Source organism: Capsicum annuum, chromosome 4, assembly GCF_002878395.1.
Source record: "Capsicum annuum cultivar UCD-10X-F1 chromosome 4, UCD10Xv1.1, whole genome shotgun sequence".
Lineage (NCBI taxonomy): Eukaryota > Viridiplantae > Streptophyta > Magnoliopsida > Solanales > Solanaceae > Capsicum > Capsicum annuum.
Genome location: NC_061114.1, coordinates 222,189,460 through 222,213,212, shown reverse-complemented (window position 1 = coordinate 222,213,212; position 23,753 = coordinate 222,189,460). Strand labels below are relative to the sequence as shown.

Genomic DNA, 23,753 nt, shown 5'->3' with positions numbered 1-23,753 from the left:
TTTTTTCAACAATTTAGAGAGGCATTTGGTGAAAGAGACAACATGTGTGTTGTTTCAGACAGAAATGAAAGTATCATAAAAGGTGTAAGCATTGTTTATCCTAATGTCCCTTATCTAGATTGTATTTGGCATTTATGGAAAAATGTTTGCACCCATTTTAGGAAAAGCAAAGATAGACTTAGTGACCTATATTATTCTATGGCTAAATCTTATAAAAAAAGAAGATTTTGAATATATTATGTCAAAGGTTGCTAAGGTTGATCAAAGAGTTAAGGAATATCTGGAGAAAGCTGGTATGAAAAATGGGCTCGGTATCACTCTCCTGTGAGTGGAGGTAGAATGATGACTTCAAATATAGCCGAATGTATTAATGGTTGTTTGGTTGAGGCTAGAAAACTTCCTATTCTAGATTTCCTTGAAGAAGTTAGAATCTTATTTGCTGCATGGAATTGTAAGAACAACAAAATTACATCTTACACCAATACAACTCTTGGCAGAAGATTTGAAGAAATACTAACTCATAATGGTGTTAAAGCTTTGCGGATGACGGTATGTATTAGAATAATTATCGAACAACAACTTTATTTTACAATGATTGTATATTAATATTTTTAATATTTTTACATTTGAAATATATTAAGCTTTTGGTAACAGGTTAAGCCAGCAGGGAGTTATCTTTATTGTGTTTATGATTCGGGACGGAGGTATATTGTAGATATTGTCACACCCCTTCTTTAACTCCAAAAAGATTTGATTTTGAGTTTCGTAAGGGTTTTTATTATTGAAGTGACAAAATGAAGATTTGTTTCAAAAAGGACTTTTTATATTCAAAACTCAGAGTCGCCACTTGGCATAAATCGGGTGTGCCAAGTCACCCTCGGATATCCTTTTTAAAAACAGATTTGACTCTTTAAAACTAATCCGCAAACAGAGATTCCGGCTAAGGAATTCTGTTGACTAAGGAGAAGGTGTTACGCACCCCTCGATCTCGTGGTTTGACCACGGTCGCTTGGTAGAGTGTATCGGCTAACTTTGACATTACAAATGTATAAACCACACAAAACACATAAAACAATCAATCTAACACACGAAACAAAATAAATCCAAAATATATTGTTCAGTCCAATTATTACAACCGGAAATAAAAAGGGAGTACAGAAAAGAAAACCTATACTAATCCTAAACTAAGCTCTAATGCTTTACCCGACGCTCCGAGCCTTGATCGTGTGCTATCTTCAAGTACATGATATATCGGGGAATTCCCCGGTGAAGAAATACAATTCTTTCGGGGCATTCCCCGGCAAATGAATACAATTTCAATTTCATGAGATAAACTACAAAAGTTTTCAACACATTCAACATTCCACGCATTCAATCAAACATCATTCCTAAATTTGCCTACCCAAACCTAAACTTTTGCCTATCCATTTCGATAAGATTCATGCTTATTCCGAATTAAACAACAATAAATCAAAATTAATCTAAATTCGCCCGTTTATCAATTTCTCAATCTCACCCCAAACAATCAATTTCAATTCTCAATGAGATATTATTTATTACACAATTTATAACCAAACAACGAATTGAACCAACAATCATTCATCGCCAACAAAGATCAACCAACATATAATATTTCGTTCAATGCACTGAATATCACGAATAATGAAATATAAAAGAGAGAGAATAGAATTGGACCTCGATTCGTAGCTTTCAAACTCTAATATTAATCGAATGAAAAGATGAAGACCGCGTCCAAATATCCCGAGTAGAACCTCAATCAACGAACCCACAACTCGAATAAAAAATTGAGATCCAAAATAGATTGCGACAAATCAAACGAGGCTAATAGAACCTGAACCCCAAATCGATAACAAGTATGAAATTTTATGAAATCAGTCCAATTGTCGAGTTCGACGATGATAAATAAGCTTCAATGGGTTTTTGGGTGCCTTTACATTTTTCCGGTGAACCAAATCACTAGAACAGTGACCAGCCACCTGAGAAACTAGTTTTCTCACTCGATTTCACCCTATCTTCTCGATCGATCTCTTGCTCTCTCTCTCGATTTCCTCAATTTCGCCCAATTTCTCCTTCTAAATCAGATGAGTGTGTGTATCCCGTGTTATATGTGTGTGTGTGTTTCAGATGAGCTGTGCGTGGTTAATATGTGTGTGTGTATGGCAGTGGTGTGTCTATGGTGACCAGGGACGATGAATGTTTGAACTGTGCCTTTTTCTCTAGCGTCCCTAGAATTGTATGCTTCTATGAGTAGAAAATGAAAGATCCATCCAAAAATTCATGGCCCCCCCTCCTTTATCAGTTTTGTGTGTATGTATGTATGGCGATGGTATCAATTTGTTGGTGGTGGGACCTTCCTGAAGATACTCTCCTCTTTCTTTCCATTCTGGTCTATGTGTATATTAGGATGGGGTAGTGGGGTAGGGGTGCACGTGAGTAGGGGTGAGGTGGTTAGGTGTCCGCTTTTAATTAAAGAGGTTGTTAGGATAGGACTAAAATAAGGTTAAAATTATTAGGGGTTGTTATTTTTGTCATTTTATGGAGGGATAATTACATGGTTGAGGGTACATGATAGGAAAAGGTAATAATGTAAAAAATAATCTTTCAGAGGGACAAAATTACGTGTCTACATCATGCCCCCTTTGACTGTAATCACAAAGTGTTTTCAGACAAATAAGTAGACAACAAGACCAAATTTTGTCCCGACCATTATTCAGAGAAACAAAAGGAAAAAAAAGAGCAACCGGGTCTTGACTTAGGACATCCTACCTACCCAAGTTATGAGGGAATCAAGTTATGGGTAGTTTAAAGGATTGGAAGGAGAAGGACTATACTGAGTTGGAGAGTCGAGTGAGGTTCCATCGAGGTTCCGGTCTGCGGCTCTGTTATTACATCAAAATGAAAATTACAAGTCAATACATAAATGAAATTACAAAATCCTATCTATGCATCTTCTTTTTGACTTGAGTTTCATCACCCTATTCTTCAGGAGGGCTCCTGGCCTGCAGTTTCTTCAACTTACTGCTTGATTTTCAACTTCATCACGCTATTCTCCAGGCGGGCTCCTGACTTTCTATTTTTTCAATCTATTGACTTTTAGTTTCTTTACCTAGTTGCTTGACTTTTAACTTCTTCACCATATTGCTTGACTATTCATTTATTCGCCCTGTTCTTCAGGCGGGCTCCTGAAATCACATCAAAACTAAAAAGAAAATTATCCCACACAAAGATTATTTAAAGAGATCATTTGCTAGAAAAGTGAAGTTCCAAACAACAAGAATTAAATTTTGCCCCAGTTTATCACCAAAGAACTTGTGTGAAAGTCACATCATTTATAGGGATTAAGGAGAATGACTCGACTGAAAAGTACGTCTTATAGAAATCAAGGAAGTTGAATCAACTAAAAGGTACGTCTTATAGGAATCAAGGGGAATGACTCGACTAAAAGGTACGTATTATAGGAATCAAGGGAGATGACTCAACTAAAAGGTACGTCTTATAGGATTCAAGGGGGATGACTCGACTAAAAGGTACGTCTTATAGGAATCAAGGGAAATGACTCGACTAAAAGGTACGTCTTATAGGAATCAAGGGAAATGACTCGACTAAAAGGTACGTCTTATAAGAATCAAGGGAGTTGACTCGACTAAAAGGTACGTCTTATAGGAATCAAGGGGAATGACTAGACTAAAAGGTACGTCTTGTAGGAATCAAGGGGAATGACTCAACTATAAGGTACGTCTTATAGGAATCAAGGGGAATGACTCGACTAAAAGGTACATTTTATAGGAATCAAGGGAGATGACTCGACTAAAAGGTACGTCTTATAGGAATCAAGGGGGATGACTCGACTAAAAGGTACGTCTTATAGAAATCAAGAGGGATGACTCGACTAAAAGGTACATCTTATATGAATCAAGGGAGATGGCTCGACTAAAAGGTATGTCTTACTAGAAATCAAGGGAGATGACTCGACTAAAAGGTACGTCTTATAGGAATCAAAGGGAATAACTTGACTAAAAGGTACGTCTTCTAGGGGTCAAAGGGAATGACTCGACTAAAAGGTACGTCTTATAGGAATCAAAGGGAATGACTCAACTAAAAGGTACGTCTTATAGGAGTCAAAGGAGATGACTCGACTAAAAGGTACGTCTTATAGGAATCAAAGGGAATGAATCGACTAAAAGGTACGTCTTCTAGGGGTAAAGGGGAATGACTCGACTAAAAGGTACGTCTTCTAGGAATGAAGGTTCAATTTAAGAAGTGCATCACCCAGCAAATGAAAACTGAAATCCCTAAACAAGAAAGTGTGTCTCCTAGGGATATAAGATGATGAATTTTTACCATGATTTAATTATCAAACCTGTGCAGCAACATTGCTTCCTACATTTGTAAAAGTGAGAAATTACGGGCCTTGATGTTTAGGCTTTAAAATCCTTGATTTGAAGGTAACATGTGTTCCCGTTTTATGCAAAGAAAGGTTGTCAGTTTAAAAACATGGTGGCTGGTTTGTAGCTTTGGCTTTCGTGGCAAATGCTCTTTCCGTCATCACATTTAACCTTGCTTCCAACCATTAGCTCGTGTCATTGATTTACCACTTCATTGACCAAACTCAGATTATTAAGACTGACTGAGACAAACACAGCATCTTTGCTTTGCCATGCTTCTCAGATAGACCCCTTGGAACCTTGGTATTTTATGAGTTCCCAGACTTCTCTATTGACAAAACATCTACATACCCTTTTTGGCTCACAATCATGTCTCTTTCTTATGCTAGCTTTTGTCTTGCTTTGTGCAATTAATGAAGCTGGTAGCTAGTTTTGAAATCTTTTCTCACTTGTTTTGACACGGACTTGACTTAAAGACAAGAAAAGAAAACAGAATGACAATTTTTATTTGGATAACTGACTCAAAGATAAACAAAAATTAAGAGAAGAAAGAAAAGACAATGAACGTCCCCATTTGAAACAAAGAAACGACAAATTCTTCGAAAAAATGACAGTCAACTCTAATGATTATGCCATGCATTTTGGATTAAGCAACTTGATCTTTTCATCCATACTTTCTACCAATTGTTGTTGAGTTAACGACCTTGAAACTGAGTTGCTCTCTTAGGTCAATTGCATTTACGACCTCATTCGACTAGTGGTGCCTTGAAGGATTTTCGCCAACAAGCCTCTCTCATTTTTCTCTCGGCTCACCATCGCCTTATGGCCCGTGAGGGTTTTCACCAATACGACTCTCATTTTTATTCTTCTCAACTTACCATCTCCTTACGGTGCCCGCGAGGGTTTTCACCAATAGGAGTCTCTCATTTTTATTTCGCTCTTGATTCCTTATGCTGAGGAAGACAACTATTTCCTAAATACATCATCATATCCCTTGCACGCTTAGCCTTAACATCCTCAACAATTGATCTGAAGGTCTTTCTTTGTAACTTGGCTTTTGGATAGGGTTAGAAAGAAAAGATGGCATAAGGCCCAATCGACACTTGAAGTGGGGTGGGACTTTCAAATTTTGGAATCGACTCAAATGATGAGGATTAAACCATGCCCCAGTTTCTTTTGACTGGGCAATTCTAAATTTATTTGGTTGGATCGAGCCCTGAGTAGGGCAACCTACGTATCTCACCCCCAAAAGTGGAGAATCAGGTCACGCGTAGTTCTAGCGGCTTGTTCTTTTGCTTGATGCTGATTTTTTTGTTGACTCTTGTATTGACTTTTTTCTCTTTTTGGGACCTTCTGACTCTATTTTTTTCTTGACACTCTTTTTTTACTTCTTTTGGACACATTTTTTCTCTCGTTTCTTTTTTTGAAATTTTCTGACTTTATTGTTTTGCTCGACATTTTTCTTTTGAGCTTTGCTGACTCTATCTTGATTCCAAAAGAGGGGTATGAAAGAAAATAAGACTAAAGCTCAAATGGGGTAAACAAAGGATGACACGATCTTTGGATAGCAGAATGAAATGTCTTCGTCATATTAATCCTTGAAAATGCAAGTACATATCATGCAGTATGAAAAGGAGAGATGAAGATCATTTGTGATATTTTTTATAACACTAATTTTAACTGAGGTTGTGCGTCACTACTTCTTCTGCAAACTCCATCTTTGTTGTACATTCCTCATGCTTTTGTGGAGATAATTTTTCTATTCCTTTTAATGTAGGATCACACATCCACTATTTGACCTAATTGAGACATGTCTTTCAAATTCTGACCAAGTTATTCTCATGATTCTCAAAATAATTATCTTAATTTCAAAGAAGGCTTCAACTTAATCATAAATGCCCCAGCACTCTATCTATTTTCTCAGATGCTCTCTTTTTCTAAATTTAACCCTCTGATTCAATGCTCATGCTTAAACTAGATTTTAAGATCTGGCTGTAAATTTCACTAGCATGTCATGTCACTAGACTCAACATAAAATGTACTATAAAAAGAAAACAAACAAACAACACATATTTAAAACACAAAGAAAAATGGGACACTTCATTTAATAAAAATGAAAGATAGAAGGCTTTGAACATAACGACAAAAGGACAAAGATAGATTCCAAACTACAACCCTGAAATAATTTGAACAACAGAAAATAAAATAAAACAAACTACTAGACCTCTTCCTAGTAGGGAGAGGTGACTACTCAATTGCTCAGCCTGACATCTTAGCCACTGATTTGTATATCAGTATGACTAGAGCTTTCCTCACTATTAATGTTCTGCACCATAATTGATTTATCTTGAATTATCTTTTCAATTTCTCTTTTCAAAGCACGACAATCTTCAATACTGTGACCCTGAACATCAGAATGATATGCATATCGTACATTAGGATCAAAACTTCTTAAATATGGGTCGGGAGTATACCCAAGGAGAAGAGTGATCATGCCCTGCTGTACCAATCTCTGGAATAAACTGGCATAGGATTCCCCAATAGGAGTGAAATTATCTTTTTCCTTCCTCCTCTTTGCGAACTCTGGCCTCAGATGAAACTTGAATTTAGAGGTTCTTTGGTAAATTTATGGGGGTCGAGGACGATGTTGAGGGAAATGTGCATACCATTATGGATAAGAAGATGGATGAGCATACAATTGTGCATTGTTCAAAGGATATTGAGGAAGTGGAATGAGATTTCTTGGATTTTGGGGAAAGAAACCTTGTTGCAAGTGGTTATATGGATCTAATATGTAAGCTCAGGATTGAGGCTAACAGTATTGGTGAGTTGAACCTCTCAAACTCTTTTTTGGCCCTAGCATGACAATAGGTGCATTTTCCTTCTTCTTTCCTTCAGTTTCCCTTAGTTGATTGCAATGTCGTCCCAAATGTTTTACAGAATCCTTCTGTCCATCAGGCTCCTCAAATTTTGATGTCTCAAAGCTGGGAGGAAGGTTAACACTTGAAGACATGCCCCTATTTTTATATGAAACATCTCCATAGCCCATAAGTCCAGGAGAATTTTTCATATCATTTTCTACACTCTTAACTTTCCCAACCACTTTCTCTAGCTCTTCTAGCATTCTAGGCTTCTTAGTAAGAAATTTTGGTGGTCCACTTAATTTAACGGTAGACTCAAGAGTATAACAATGATCATAAAGAGTATTGAACATGGATTCACTAGTGGACTGGGGAAGCACAATCGTTGGATTGATAGCCAAAGTGGAAGTCTTAGTAGAAGGTTGAGCAACAAAAGCACAAAAGGTATGTGGTGTTGTGAATTTGGTAGACTTATACTGAGGAGCTAAAGAAAGAGTGGTGGAAGCATTGAGGTGCATTTGAAGTGGAATGGATTCTGAGGCATGCTGTGGTGCATCAACAACAGTAGGAAACTGGCTTTGCAATTGTGATAGAAAACTCAAGGTATTTGCAGGGTCAATAGTGGGGAATGGAGGAGGAGGCAACCCATTAGCCCAAGCTCGATACATTTTCATCATTTGTTGCCTCAAACTCATAATTTCTTGCTTTAAACTCTCATTTTCCTGACTCTTTGTTTGATCCATGATGTCACAACTAACCCTTCCTTGAATTTAGTGTGATATGGAGGACCATTCAGGATACCACAAACCAACCATCTTAAACTAATTGAAAAAGAGGTAACAAATGTGTTAGAGTGCAACACTTTTCGAAAACTTTTTTTTCTTTTCTTTGAAAAAGATCAACGAACCCAAGAAGGGCGCCTACGTATCTCACCCCTGAAAGGGAAGAATCAGGTGTGCGTAGTTCATGAAGTCTTGTCAAAATGGCCAAATTAAACTCTTCTTCTATTCCTTGAAACTTTAAGAAGGAAAGAAAATAACAAATTGTCAAAAGAATTGACGAATTTTTTTTGCATTTTCAAGTTTGAACTCCCTATACAAAATGAAACCTATGATTACCAAGGAAAAATCTTTTTGGGTTTTTGATTTTGAATTTCATATGAAAATGAAACTTGAACCTATTAAAAAAAAATCTTTTTACAGTTTTATTTTAAAGATGTATATGAAATATTTACTCTAAATAAAGAGTGAAGAAAATCTTTTTGGATTTTTCAAATAAGATCCCCGAACCAACAATAGGCTGCCTACATATCTCACTCCCGAAAGAGGAGAATCAGGGGTCCGTAGTTTGTCCAGATTGGACAATTAAGGATTAATTAACAAACTACACAAAACTTGAGAGACACGACCAAAGACTAACGATGAAAAATGTCAATAAAATCTTTTTTGGAGTTTTCAACTTGACACTTCAAATAAAAATGACACCAACAATTATAAAAGAAAAAATCTTTTTGGTATTTTCATTACAATGAAATGTACAAATTTCTATCATTTTTTGCATTTTCTTTTATAAAAACTGCTAAAAAAAATCTTTTTTGAAAATTTCGAATTATGAATGCATACTAAAGGAGACAAAAGTGAGAAATTTTTTTTGATGTTTTAATTTTTGAACAAATGATGCAGAAAATAAAAAATCTTTTTGAATTTTTGAATTGTGAAAAACAAAAGTCATAAAGAACTCTATATCTACAAAACTCTTTTTTTTTTTCTTTTCGACTCACTTTTCTTTTCTCCTTTTTTTTTGAAACTTTTCTTCTAACATAAATTTTCTCCAAATCAGTTTGTCAAATGACCACGTTACCCTCAGAAATGCAACATTTAGCAAGTAGGGATGCTTTAGAGGTGAGTCTCCGACAAAGGTCCAAGTGGGCCCCCTAGATCTTTAATATGATGCACATAATACTTTGGGGCATTCAGTGGTTAATAAATATAATTCTTTCGAGGCATTCCCCGGCAAATGAATACAATTTCAATTTCATGAGATAAACTACAAAAGTTTTCAACACATTCAACATTCCACGCATTCAATCAAACATAATTCCTAAATTTGCCTACCCAAACCTAAACTTTTGCCTATCCATTTCGATAAGATTCATGCTTATTCCGAATTAAACAATAATAAATCAAAATTAATCTAAATTCGCCTGTTTATCAATTTCTCAATCTAACCCCAAACAATCAATTTCAATTCTTACCCCGTGTTGTGTGTGTGTGTGTGTTTCAGATGAGTTGTTTGTGTGTTAATATGTGTGTGTATATGGTAGTGGTGTGTCTATGGTGACCAGGGTCGATGGAAGCTTGAACTGTGCCTTTTTCTCCAGTGTCCCTGGAATTGTATGCTTCTATGAGTAGAAAATGAAAGATCCATCCAAAAATTCATGAGCCCCCCTACTTTATCAGTTTTGTGTGTATGTATCTATGGTGATGATATCAATTTGTTGGTGGTGGGCCTCTCCTGAAGATGCACTCCTCTTTCTTTCCATTCTGGTCTATGTGTATATTAGGATGGGATAGTGGGGTAGGGGTGCACGTTAGTAGGGGTGGGGTGGTGAGGTGTCCGCTTTTAATTGGAGAGGTTGTTAGGATAGGATTAAAATAAGGTAAAAAATATTAAGGTTGTTATGTTTGTCATTTTATGGAGGGATAATTACATGGTTGAGGGTACAGGATAGGAAAAGGTAATAATGTGAAAAATAATCTTTCGGAGTGATAAAATTATGTGTCTACAGATATTGAGTGTGGCATGTGCAATTGTGGCCGGTATCAAATTGATGAAATACCTTGTCCACATGGAATTGTCGTATTGAAAAGTAAAAATATGAATGTAAAGGATTATGGTCGTTATTGCTTTTAATTGTACAAGCCACAAATCATAGTGAAGACATATAAACTCCCGATAGTTTCAACGCCAGACAAGAAAGATTGGAATGTTCCAGATGTTGTTGATGATGAAGAAGTTTTGCTACCCAAATATCGAAGACCTCCTGGTAGGCCAAAAAAGGGAAGGCATTTGAAATCAAGTGAATCACTGTCTTCAAATTTGAAATGTTGCGGTAAATGAGGATGAACTGGTCACAACTGTAGGACTTGTGATTTCTTTCCAAAGGAACTATGATGAAGATAATATGTTTTTCTACATGCTGATGGTTTGATTGGTTTTAGTTATATAAACATTTTAATTAGATTTTGTTGGAATGCTGGAACAATTAATATTAAGATTTTTGGTTGCTATTTGAGTTTCACTTGTTCAATTAATATTTAATAGTATAAGAACAGTTTGTATAATTTTTCATTTATAATATTTTATCACCATATTAATGTAAGTTACAACTGATTGATATATGTATTATATAACCTGGGAAATATAATATTCACTTAAAAAAATATTGAAACATAAGTTGTATGTACTGTTATACGTTAGTAGTTATTGTGTAAGAAATGTATGATGTACCATTATACTTTGTGTTGGTGTATTATGTTATACAGGATAAAATGTCATTTTAATGACTCTAAATGATTACATTTTATACGTTTATCTAAAGTATATTTTGTTTAGTTACGAATGTATAATATTAGATTATACATTTGTATCATCGTATGAAATAGTGTCATACTTTATAAAAGTGAATGTTGTGAACTCTGTTCGTAAATTTTATTTAAGAAAAAAAAAAGTGTGACAATATGTATTATGTTATGTGTTACATATATTTAACGTATTAATTATTAGTGCAATGTATTTTTAACTTATAAGAAAATATCCGTTACAGTAAAAATTTAATGTGTTCAAATGCAATGTTAGTATATTTTTATTTTTGTTTATACACGTCTTAAGAAAAAAATAAAAGGCAAACTCAATATCGACCAAGAATTCGTTTGTATCATTACAGTATTGTGTTAGAAACTGCAAATCATTTATTTCAAAAAAAAAAAAAGACATCCATAAAATGTCCATTAACATTAAGAAAGTAATCTTGAAAATGTGTAACATTAACCACGAAAATAAGAAATAGTTCATTCAATGCCAACAATTAGAAAATATTCTACTCTAAAGTAACAATTGCACTTGCATCAATTTCTTCTAAAACACTTTTCCTTTGCCGAGGCGGATCTCCATTATCACTCGTGTACCCTTCATTTTTCTTTTCCACTTCGTAATGCCACAGTAAGGAAGCATAGCGTGCGCGTTGACTTGCAGCATCAAACCCATATGAATGAACTTGCAGTCCTTCACTTAATATTTCTGCATAGGCACACACAAAGACGCCACAGTCCCTGATTTAAAAATAAAATAATAATCAGTTTAACAATTATAACATTATTATACTTGAAAAATAAACTGTAATTTACTTACAAACTATCAGACGCTTGTTGTGGGATGTTTTGAACATAGTCAACATCAAATGGGATTTCATTTACAAGACCAATTTGCTGAGTAATCTTCCCTTTGTACGCTTCAAGTGATGGCCAGTCAATTCGCTCAGTCTTATCATAAAAGTCATTATCTGACAAGTAAGTAGGCAAGCATCACTGCAAACTTTTGTATTTCAATTAGTGGTTCTTTTTTCTTTTTACTTGACAGTGAGTCACACACACGTATCAATCTTTCCTTTAAGACAATCACAGCCAATACCCAATGAAATTCTTGACCGCAGTTAATTAGAACATATACCTCATCAACCATATACCATGGTAATCCAGCAGGCATACAGAATCCATGAATTACATTAGCAATAGCATCTTCATTCTTAGCCACCACAATTGATTTTGCATAATCTTATTGCATCGATAGCTCAACAGCTGGTTCCGCTTGATAATAGTGAGTATGTGTCTTCTCAACATATATTTTAAAGAAGCATCTTGTCGTCGTATATCTATAATTATCACCCAAATGAATCTTTGATTTCTTTCTCAAGTGGTAGAAGATCACATCTAAATGCTACAAGTGAAAACAGGGTAAAATAGTAAAAATGATTGAAAAGAAATCACCCTACTTGTTAATTAGATGTATGATATACAGCTATGCTGGTGTTACATGTTATTATACATGCCATGTTGATTAAAGTTGAATAAATGATAATGAAAAATACTGCATGTATGATATGTTATTATACATTGGCTAACATGTATGATATGTTATTATACATTAGTCTACATGTATGATATGTTATGGTGTTGTAGAATATTAAGTATCAACAAAAGAACTTATGATACGGATAATATTTAGAACAAGTTACCTCATCGTTCCAGCATGTCTTGCGTTTGGACATCAAGTAAAACCAATTCTTGAACTGTGGGTGTGCAACGACAAAGTTCAATTATCTGTAACCTAACCCAGAAGCATTTACTCGATAGTGGTTGTTCGTTTCTTTCCTGAAAAAACATCATTGATTACACATGACAATTACCGTTTAGTTTAAGATAGCATAGTATTGTTAGGAAAAAAATAATACCAAATTTCTTACTTGGCAGAATGAGTTTTCAGTAATCCTGCGGCAATCTACTGGGAGTAATCAATCATCAATTCATTCGGTAAATCTTGGTTAATGGTGCACCCATCAAAAGCATACTTCAACTTCTCCTCTTTATCGAAATCACCCGCATCCTTAGAGCCAAAACCATACTTTGAAATGTATGGTGACCTTAAAATCCTGGACTTCTTTCTTTGTTGTTTGGCAGGTGCTTTTTCTTTTGAGGCTTGAAGTTTTCGAACCTGATCATCAGGGAAGTCGGGTGGAATCTGACTATCTGAAAGGTCCCAGTGTCTTTCGGTCATTTTATTTGAAGCACCAACATCTAATGACTTTGTAGTTGAAGGTGTTGACAGAACAAATAAAATTGTATCTACAACTTCTTGTATTGAATCAGTTATTGTTCCACCAACTCATCCTACGTGAGCACATAAGGATTTCTAATGTATACATACAATATGTGAATGTATAACTATATTAATGTTTACGACATTTATGTTAGAAATCATGACAGCATCAATATCAGAAAAATTTGATATGCAGCAGAGAAAAAAATCAATACATTCCAGTTTGTTCAAATCCACAGAAAAAAATTTGATATGCACCAGAGAAATAACATTAAGTCCCAGTACGTACTTTTACAAGGTCGAACACGTAGATAGATATATTTTTATATAAAAAAAAATAAGTATTAGGGACAAAAAAATACTTGCACATCTGTCACATCAATAAATTACTGATTTTTCAAATTCACTTCATTAACATCTTCTTTAGAAGTTACATTCACATCCTATATTAAATAACAATCATCGTGTATTAACATTTATTCAAAGTATAATATAAAAGATTGAGATGAAGTTTTACAACCGTGATAAGAAATTTCTATCTGTAATGGGTGCATATTAATATATAAATATATCAGTAATAACAAACGATGTCATATGTGATTCATAAACGATTTTATAGCATTAATAACATAAATATGTATGATGGTATTCACAAACTACAAGCTTTATGTTCATGAAAATATTTGTATGTTGAATGTATGACTCTTCTTGATACATTCGATTGAATGTTTTATGTACATTTAACTTCCCTAATATGAAGAAGTTAGAAGAAACTACATGTGTACAGAAACTTATAGTAGTAATTAAACAATATTAGGGACATAAAAATACCGGCAAATCTTCTACATCTGAAATGTTTTTTTTTTCGTATTCTTCATCGCTACATTCTTCTTCATATGCCATAATCTCATCCTATTATTTATCTAATAATTATCATCATCCAAGTTGCATTAAGACAAAAATTTGTATTTATTAAGACAACTGTTAAATAATGTGTAAAATATTGAAAGCGTCAGGATCGATACAACTTTATATTCAGCCAATAAGGTTAATATCCTTTTTTTCAACCAATAACAGAAGCTACATTTATATAGACATATTTTTTAGAAAAAAAAAATAATTTGATGTACAGAAAGACACCTCCAAAGCTTGCAAATCAGAACAGTCCTCATTTTTAAAATCATCCTCACGACCTGCCTCTTTATTGGCCGTATTCACATCCTAAATTAAATAACAAGTCGCTTTAATGAACAGTTATTTATAAACTTATTTTAGGTGATTCTAGAATAATGTTGTTTTAGTAATTGTAAATGACATGCATATTTATGAAGATATTCATAAATAACATGTATTTTATTGAAGGAAAAAGTAGTATGTATAATGTATAATTGATCATTATACATGCAAGTTAATATATAATGAAAAATTAAACTGCCAAAATTTAGTACGTAACAACTATTAAGGGAAAAAAAATACCAGCAACTGTTGCTCTTCAAGAATGTGCTGCTTATTAGATTCTTCATCACGAGATACTATCATATCGTTGAGTGATCCCTTATCATAATCTTCATGCTTTATTAAAAAAAAATAACATTTATTTTTGATAAGGTAATTATGTAGATTTATAGAAAACGAACAACATAATTGATAAAAAGTACCTGCATATCCTTCTTATGTAGTCTCTCCTATTTGTTGAATCCGTCTTCTTGACTTTGTTGTTGTTCATCAATTTTGTCCTCCTATATAACACTAACAATCTGAATGTTTGAACATTTCATCAACGTTAGACAAAATATAATGAAATTAAATTGTTATACCTGTGATTGCTTATTTTCTTCATTCTTCAATGCTTTGACGGGCTCAGCAGGTATTTTTGATATTAGTGTAACCAATTCGGCTATCTTTTCAGCAAACTTTTCACCTAACGAAAAAAAAGTTAGTAAAAACACATCATGCTATTAAAAAAAATGTATGATAAAGAAACTAAACTTACATATTTGTTGATGTAATTCTTTATTTCATTACCATCTAAATTTGATTTAGAAGTCTCTTCAGGCTATATGGAAGATGAAGGAACAGACTTGTGTTGGTGACTCTGAGGAGACACACCAATTTCTCCATGATGATGATGTTGAATTTCAGACACACTAATTTCTCCCTTGTCTGCTGCATTCTTATGCATTTCACTATACAAATCAAACACATGATGTACTGGATGATCACGTCTAGATGTATCATCATCCATCACCGCTTGATCATCTTGATCGAACATGACAGTCTTTCTTTTCTTCAAAGGTTGGTCAGGTGATACAGGCGATGCAAAACCAGCCTTTATAAGGATTTTTCGCGGCAGTATAGTGCTGAAATCACCAAATTCTTCAGAAATAGTACCAACACGCTGTTGAACTTCATCTAATGTCCTTTTCAACTTTCCAGAATCGGATATTGAAGCATAAGTTGTTGGATCACATGTCTCAAAATCTTTCGAAAATGACAAATTCAACCTACTAACTTCTTCGGTTGTAGGTTGTATATTCTTGTATGAATGCTAGAAAGAATAATTTCAAAACAAAATATTTGAACATAAATAAAACGACTTGAATAAACAAAATAAGTACAAAGTTAAACAATTACCTTACTGAACATGCCAAACATAAAAGATTCGTACTTAGGCCTTATACACTCCACCGACCAGTTTAGTATTCTGGGAATAGCGTTTCTCTGATGGATAACAGTTTTTTATTCTACCTCGGAGCAGCACTCAAACATCCAAACATTTAGAACATGCGGCATTCCACCCAATGAATATAAATGCTCCGCAATATTGAAATCCTGCTGCCAGGAACTCATTAACTTTTCAAATGTGACCTTCCCCTATGGAAAGTGAAGTACCGACCGTCCTCGACAATCTGAAAGTGCGCAACACTGATTGGTGCTTCCTTATGTTGAGAAAACATGAATGTATGAACAAAGAACAATATCGCCAGGTTCAGAGCATCTTCAGCGTTATCAAAGTTTTCCATCTGCACCCGTGTTATCAATTTTGATCGAGTTATTTCTCCTTTATTGTCGGGAAAATACCACGACATAAACGCTGATTTCAATGATGAAGTATACATATAATCATCAATATTATCGGTACACTTTAGAACGGTAATAATGGCAAATCCAAGCATTGTGAATTTGAGGATTTCCCCTTGTACCCAAAAATGAAGCTCGTCCTTGTTATCCTTTTGAATTTCAAGCATGAGTAGACATTTTGAAACCTGTCCTATCCAGTTGCACCGTGAAAAATACAGAAATATACCAAAAATCATATTTCTAAATGCTCCCAGTACATCCTCTCCAAAATATCCCTTTATCTCTTCCACAAAAGCACAGTTACATAAGCTCAGTTACTAAATGTACGATGGTTATTTATACTTTCATAACAAAAATCAGACAAACATTACACAATTGTTAGTCATGTATAAGGGTAACTTATAACTGTACAAGTAAAATGTTTAAATGTATAATAAATACAGTCCAATATATACACTACATTAACACATTTATAAGGTTAACTTATACATCTCAAAATTAATATAATCTGCTAAACATGTATGATGGTTATTTATTCATTAACTAAATCAGACCCACATTAAACAACTGTTAGTCATGTATGAGGGTTATTTATATATTGACAATTAAACTATTTAAATGTATAATAATTTCAGTCCAACATATACACTACAGTAACACATGTATAAGGTTAACTTATACATCTAAAATTAATATAAGCTGTTAGACATGTATGATGGTTACTTAATCATTAACAAATCACTTGCATTAATGTATAATAAAATTCAACCCTAACCATTCTATCGATACACATGTATGATGGTTACTTATACATCTAACAAATTTTTATTATACTAAAAAAGAAACTACATCTAAATATGTATGAGGGTAACTTATACATAGAAAATTTTCAAAGAGTACCATAATTAAACAACATATACAAATATATGATGGTTTTGTATACATCTAACAATTTATATCATACCAAAACATAAACAAAAACTACACATATATGAGGGTAACTTATACATTTCAAAAATTAATATCAGCTTTATTAGAATGTATAACCTTTAGAATAATATTTCAGAACAACTATATTATACATTCCTGTGATGAAACACTAATGTATCGTGTCTTATTATACATGTGTCAAATTATACATACACTCATAATAAATACCTTCGGCAGATGTGGTCGGCCGGAATCATCAAATTTCTTTTTACTTTCTTTTGAAGTAGACTTCTTTGATTTAGAAGCGGCCTTATCCCTCAATTTCTTCATTGTAACGAGGTCGTTTCTGTGCTTTGAGCGATTCTCTGCCTAATCAGGATCCTGTTCATCAAATGTAGCAGGAACAAATTCAAGTGGAATATCTTCTACAGTTGCATCTAACTGAGTAATTCCTAAACTAAAACTTGAAGGATTATCCATTACCAATTAACACTATTTTAACTTAACAGTATTGTTAAATCGAACTACAAAATAAGAAAATCAAAGATCTAACTTGTAGCATATGAAAAATAACGAAAAAATGAACTACTTAACTTGAATATGATTGAACAATACTATAATTTGAACATGCAAAAAAATCAAAAACGGAAAACTCTTGAATTGGTAAAGTTGAACAAAAAAAATCAAAAAAATTAATGAAGTACAATATTAAAAATAATTAGATGTTGAATAACTTACAATTTGATAACCACAAGTAGAGATTACTTCAACTATGCCGTAAAAAAGGGGTTTCAAAAATGGAGTAAAAATCGGCTTGATAATGGGAGCATTAGGGAGTAAAAGACGGAAGCCAAAAATCGGTTGTAACATATATACTATTGAGGAGAGAGAAATTACCAAATAAAGGGATTTTTGTAATTATTATGAGATTTGTGCAATTATTTTACCAATTGGGGATTTTATGTAATTGTGTAACTTAAATTTATGTATATATGTGATTTTTAGTTTTAATGAGGATACCAGTTGTACCCATGAATCAGCCTATGTTATTCAATCGAGAAAGAAAATTTTACGATTATGGCTTAACGTTATTCAATGTAGTTTCATAAGTGAGAATTGGTCTTTGATTATCCTAGTATTTTTGCTTTAGATACTTTTCTTTTCCTTAGCATTTTCATCATTGTTACTTCACCCTTCTACTTTTCAAAATTATTTTTTAACATACTTTTTTTTAATCAAAAGTCTATTGAAAGCATTTTTCCTCACAATGGATATGAATAGGGATGGACCTAGGTTCAAATTTGTGGCACTCTGACATACATTAAATCTAGGCATAATAGGTATAATTATATAGGTAGCATATAAAAATTGATATAAGATGGAAAAAAAGTATCCTTAAAATCCAGAAGATTGTTGGATACTTTGATTTCCCGACAAAACCTTAAAGCTTTGGATATCAATAGACGTATTCAACTTTCCGAGCACCCTCACCTGTAAATCCTAAATCCGCTACTGAATATGAATAAAGTCTACGTACTCTCTACACCCCCACCCCCTGATATCACATAAACCACCCGAAGGAAAATACATAAAGGTGGAGTCAATTAAAGGGCCGGTGCCTATCATTCCAAAGGAAAAATCATTAGGAAATTAATGGACGCCATCTGTTGAAAGTTAGAAACACCAATATCTTAACCAGCTTTATATACATCCAACTTTGTCAATGAAAACAAAATGGGTCATTTTTGTGGGCCCCTTAAATGTTTTGGGCCCTTTAAAAGAGAATAATTGGTGTGAAGGATTTCATGAATGGACAATATTACAACCAGATGGCCCATTCTCAAGAAATGCAAAATAAAACAATAAAAATTATAGTAGAACAACCAAAGATACTAATCTTTAAAACGAATTTATATTTGTATCTGGGCCGGAGCAATTCTTTAGCGAGGGGTTCATTCGATGAAAAATTATACTATTCATATATGGTTAAAATTATTTTTATGTGTATATAATAGATGTTGAACCCCCTTCGATTTGTTCGTATGTTTATTTCTGAACCCCCTTAGTGAAAAATCCTGACTCCTCCATTGATTTGTATGTAATTTATAAATATATTTAGCTTTTAAACTGTAGCTACGTCTTGTAACTAGGCAAACATTAGTTATAACGTCTCATTTATTGCCCAAATAATTGTTATTTCTGAACTTGTCTTTCATGAATGGACAATAATATTATAACCAGATGGCCCATTCTCTAGAAATGAAAAACAAAACAACAAAATTTACGAAACCTACTTTGCTCTAAAGCCTTGAAAAGTCAACATCCATTTGCCTCCAAAAAATTAATATCTGGAAATATGTGACGCAAGATGATAAGGTTTTTAGTCCCTTTTAAACTGTCAAATTCACGATTTGCTAAATTTTTCAAAAAACTCAACATATCAATGTCACTTCCCATTCTAAGCTTGCTAACTGATGGCCCATTTTTTGTCCCAAATTAGTTCTCCAATTACCTCATGTGTGACCATTTCCAAAAATAAATTCGTACACGTCCACTGTTTATACTAAATCAATAAGAAATGAAAAGCACTTATTAAGATATATTATGTAGGAAATTGACATATCTCTTCATATGTTCAGGCATGATAAATTCATATACTACATTTTAGCAGGGGTGGACCTAAGTGCAAACATTTGGTGCTCTGGTACTCGTTAAACCCAACGCACATTAATTATAACATAATTATATAAGAAATGTATCGGTATGTAATGGATAAAAGCACTCTTGAAATTAAGAAGATAGTTGAGTGTCTTGATTTCAAAGCGAAACTTTAAAGCTTTAGTCGAACCTCCCCGAGCATCCACGATCCCTAAATCTTGAGTTCACTATTGCATGTTAGTGTAATTATACCTATAGTAAAGAAGTTGAGATGATCTATAACGAGTGTCCTGAAAATTCTTACAACTTTGATCCTGTTTAGTACATACTACCTAGTGTATCAAGCTATATATTTATTCAGTTAGATTGTGACCTACTTTGTCAATTTTTAAAAGAGACAATGATTTTCAAAGTAACTTGGTATCCTGTTAAACATTATATATATATATATATATATAACACAATATATCCCGTACAATTTTCTTGTACTGAAATCAATTGTTTCCAATAGACCCTCGGCTCAAGTTTATACGGGGCGGAGCCACCTTATAACTAGGGGGTCATTCGAACCCCCGGAGATGAAAAATTATCCTATTTATACATGGTTAAAATTATCTTTTATATATATATATATATATAATTGATGTTGAACCCCTTCAACTAGTTTCGTGTGGTTACTTTTTCGATTTTAAACCTCCTTAGTGAAAATTCTGACTCCGCCACTAATTTATACCTTATATGATAAAGAAGAAAGAAAGAGATGCTCTCTAAGGATGATAACATTAGCACAATATTAGAAACATCTCTAAATTAGGTAAGATAGTAGTAATTGAGACTTCTAGATATTTAGACCTTAGTCTTAATAGTTAATATGTTATTTTAACCGTCAGTTCATAAGACAAGTTTGTTCGCAGTAGATATTATTTCTCTTCGTCTTGTCTATAGTTATAGTATCCCACACAATCAGCAAACATTGCAGATAAATTCATTCTTAAATAGAATTTATATGTAAGACACATTGAGCTAAATGCCTTCTTGTTTTGTGATTTAACATCTCATATTCCTTATCCGCTTTGTGATTGATTAATTAGAATTTATGCTAAAAGTTTGGATCTAGGAGTGAAACGGTTTAGACTTGTTGAAAATAATTCTGATCTAGTTCACTCATGATTGGTTATTAAATGTAGAAGGCGCTCTTGTGAAATCTTCTAAGACAAAAAAAAAGATTGCTATCAATTTGATAATATGATCAAATGATGTTGCTTCCTGCTGGAACTAATAAAGGAGACTGCATTCTAGGGGCACATAACCCAAATCTCTTATTAAAAATGAACAAGTATTTTTCATGGTGTCGCTATCTTTTGTGGTCTTACTTTAACATATAACGAAAAATCAATAAATCTAATGTAATCCGCAAGTAAGGTCTAGCAAAATAGTATATATGCAGACGCTATCTTCCATCTAATTAAGTTGCTCGGACTCTTCAAAAATGTTGGCGCACTCGCATTGAATCCTTCAAAAATATACTATTTTTGAAGGATTCAATACGCATCTGTAGACATTTTTGAAGAGTTCGGACAACTTAGTCTTCCATTACGAGATAGAGAGGTTGCGTGTCTTATATATCATCGGCTCAAATGAAAAATAGTCTTACTTAGACTTTTAATAAGTTCTCAAATTTTACGTGTCTTGATTTAAAATTAATCAAAGTTAATTGTATTCTTACTATTATTTCTTTACTCGTCGAGTAAAATATCTAGTGGCCCAACTACTACCACTATGAGAAGCCAAGTGTGACCAAGTCAAACACGTAGTTTTTCACAACAACACGTTTGCTTTATTGATTCTCAGTAATTTCCAATTTAAATGATCAAACCTACAATCCAGTATTTTTTTTTGTTTCTCAGGTATTCCAACAGCCGGCAATCGTGAGAATAATCTTTCGTTCCTCGGTCAACATATTTTGCGATAGAAAACTGATCACGGAATTTATTCCATTTACCGGAGGCGGAAATCGAACCCCGACATCTTCCCTACAATCCAATATTATCAAACCTTCTTAGATAAAATATTGAAAGAAGTACTTAATTTTTTATTAAATTTAGATTTGTGTTGAAAATTTTTTATGTTATGGAGTAATTTTATACTTAAAAAATCAAATAAACAACTTATGTTGGTACATTCTATTAAATCCAATAAGGCATGAACAAGAATAGAACCTTTCCTTTGCTAAGCTACTTCTAATATTTTTAAACAAAAGATTGTGATGCATCTAACTTTGTTTGTTTCCATCAAATCATTAAAATATTCACAATCTTTTGTTAAGAGATGTAATCTTTAAAAAAATCCCACTTGAATTCTTGCTAGTTGTAACACACTTTGTTGACTTTATATATTTTTTTCTTCTCATGCATGGTATATAAATTAATCAAAATTCTTTTTTTAAAGGCCACAAGGGATAAGCTAGTAAAAGACGAAAAGGATGTAACTAAAATAACTTGGCCTAGTGACAAATGACGTGGATTATGTACTATGAGGTCTTAGGTATACTGAGACAAAAACACTAGGTTATACTTTCATTTGTTTTAAATTAGTAGTAGACGGAGTTATCTGATACTTTTTATTGATGAATTGTTGATGAAAGGTGATAAGTATTTTGTGAAATTAATTGCTGGTATGCTCATTACGACTATAAAAAAATACAAATAAAATATATGCTTGCGGCTGTGAACGGCGGATTCCGTCAACTACAGCCGTTTCTTGGGAGGGTTTTCTTTTGATTTCGTAAATAAAATTAAGATAACATTAATATAATTTATAGAATTGGGAAAAGCTAAAAAGGCAATTATCCCACGAGAAGCATGCCATTCACACACATTTCTGCATGTCACTTTCGTAAATAGGTTGGCTCAACATCCTTTTAAAAAGGCTCGATACAAATCAGCCTCTTAAATTTATAAAGATGTTTTATTTAAATATTCAAACTAAGTGATTTTTTTGTTGAACATTTTAACTAATGCAAAGTGTTCTAATTAGATACTTTTTGTTCAAATTTTGCAGAAAAAGAAAATTTTCATATATTAATAGTTAAATTACTCACATAAAATATATAACTATAATCTTTAATTAAACACATTTCCCTCGATAAGCTTTAATACTTAACATTTTCAACTTGAGGTTGATGTGTATAACTAAAGGAAGACATATTTAAGTGGTTATTTAATACTCGAATGAAAACACGCACATAAACTTTTTAACATCGGGTGTCTAAAATAAAATTTCGTAGCTTATATATTAAGCTTTTAAAAAATGAAAAGGGGAGCTAGACTTAAAAATGGATAAACTGTTATGCATAACCCTAATTTAAAAATAAATTTGGGGGCATTCCGAGAATCGAACTCGGGACCTCTCGCACCCAAAGCGAGAATCATACCACTAGACCAAATGCCCTCATGTTAGTTTTGATCCCTTGTAATTTTATATAAATGTTATTATGAGTCGACCTCCAATAAACAGTCACAAATTGCCACACTTATCTCCAAGTTATTACTTTTTTCTCTATTGAGTCTTTAAATTTTATAATACGAATTATTAGAATCAAAATGGCATAAACTAAAGATGACTTTTTTGAGACGGACAACAAGAAATTAGCAGTAAAATGAAAAGAAAAGAGGAAGACACTAATAACAAACGAGGAGGAACAAAATGTTAGAACTAGACAAACACAAATAGGGAACCAAAAAACTTTTTTTCTTTTATGATGAATATGTATTTGACGATAACATTTAAAAAGATTAGCCAGTAAAAATACAAATAGGAGAAAAGTTGCTCAAAATTCAAATACGCACATAACATAAGGAGAGAAGATCAGCTTTTGGAACATAAAGCTTACTATAAAAAAAAAGAAAAGTCTTTCATAATGCGATGCACAATATTCCCAAAT

General features: G+C 33.1%; 1 non-coding gene across 1 annotated transcript; it reads right to left on the bottom strand.

Annotated features, from left to right (window-relative positions):
• Positions 1-23,188: 23,188 nt before the first annotated feature.
• Positions 23,189-23,260, bottom strand: TRNAP-UGG. The gene has a single exon. It is a non-coding gene; the product is annotated as a tRNA-Pro (tRNA).
• Positions 23,261-23,753: the final 493 nt, after the last annotated feature.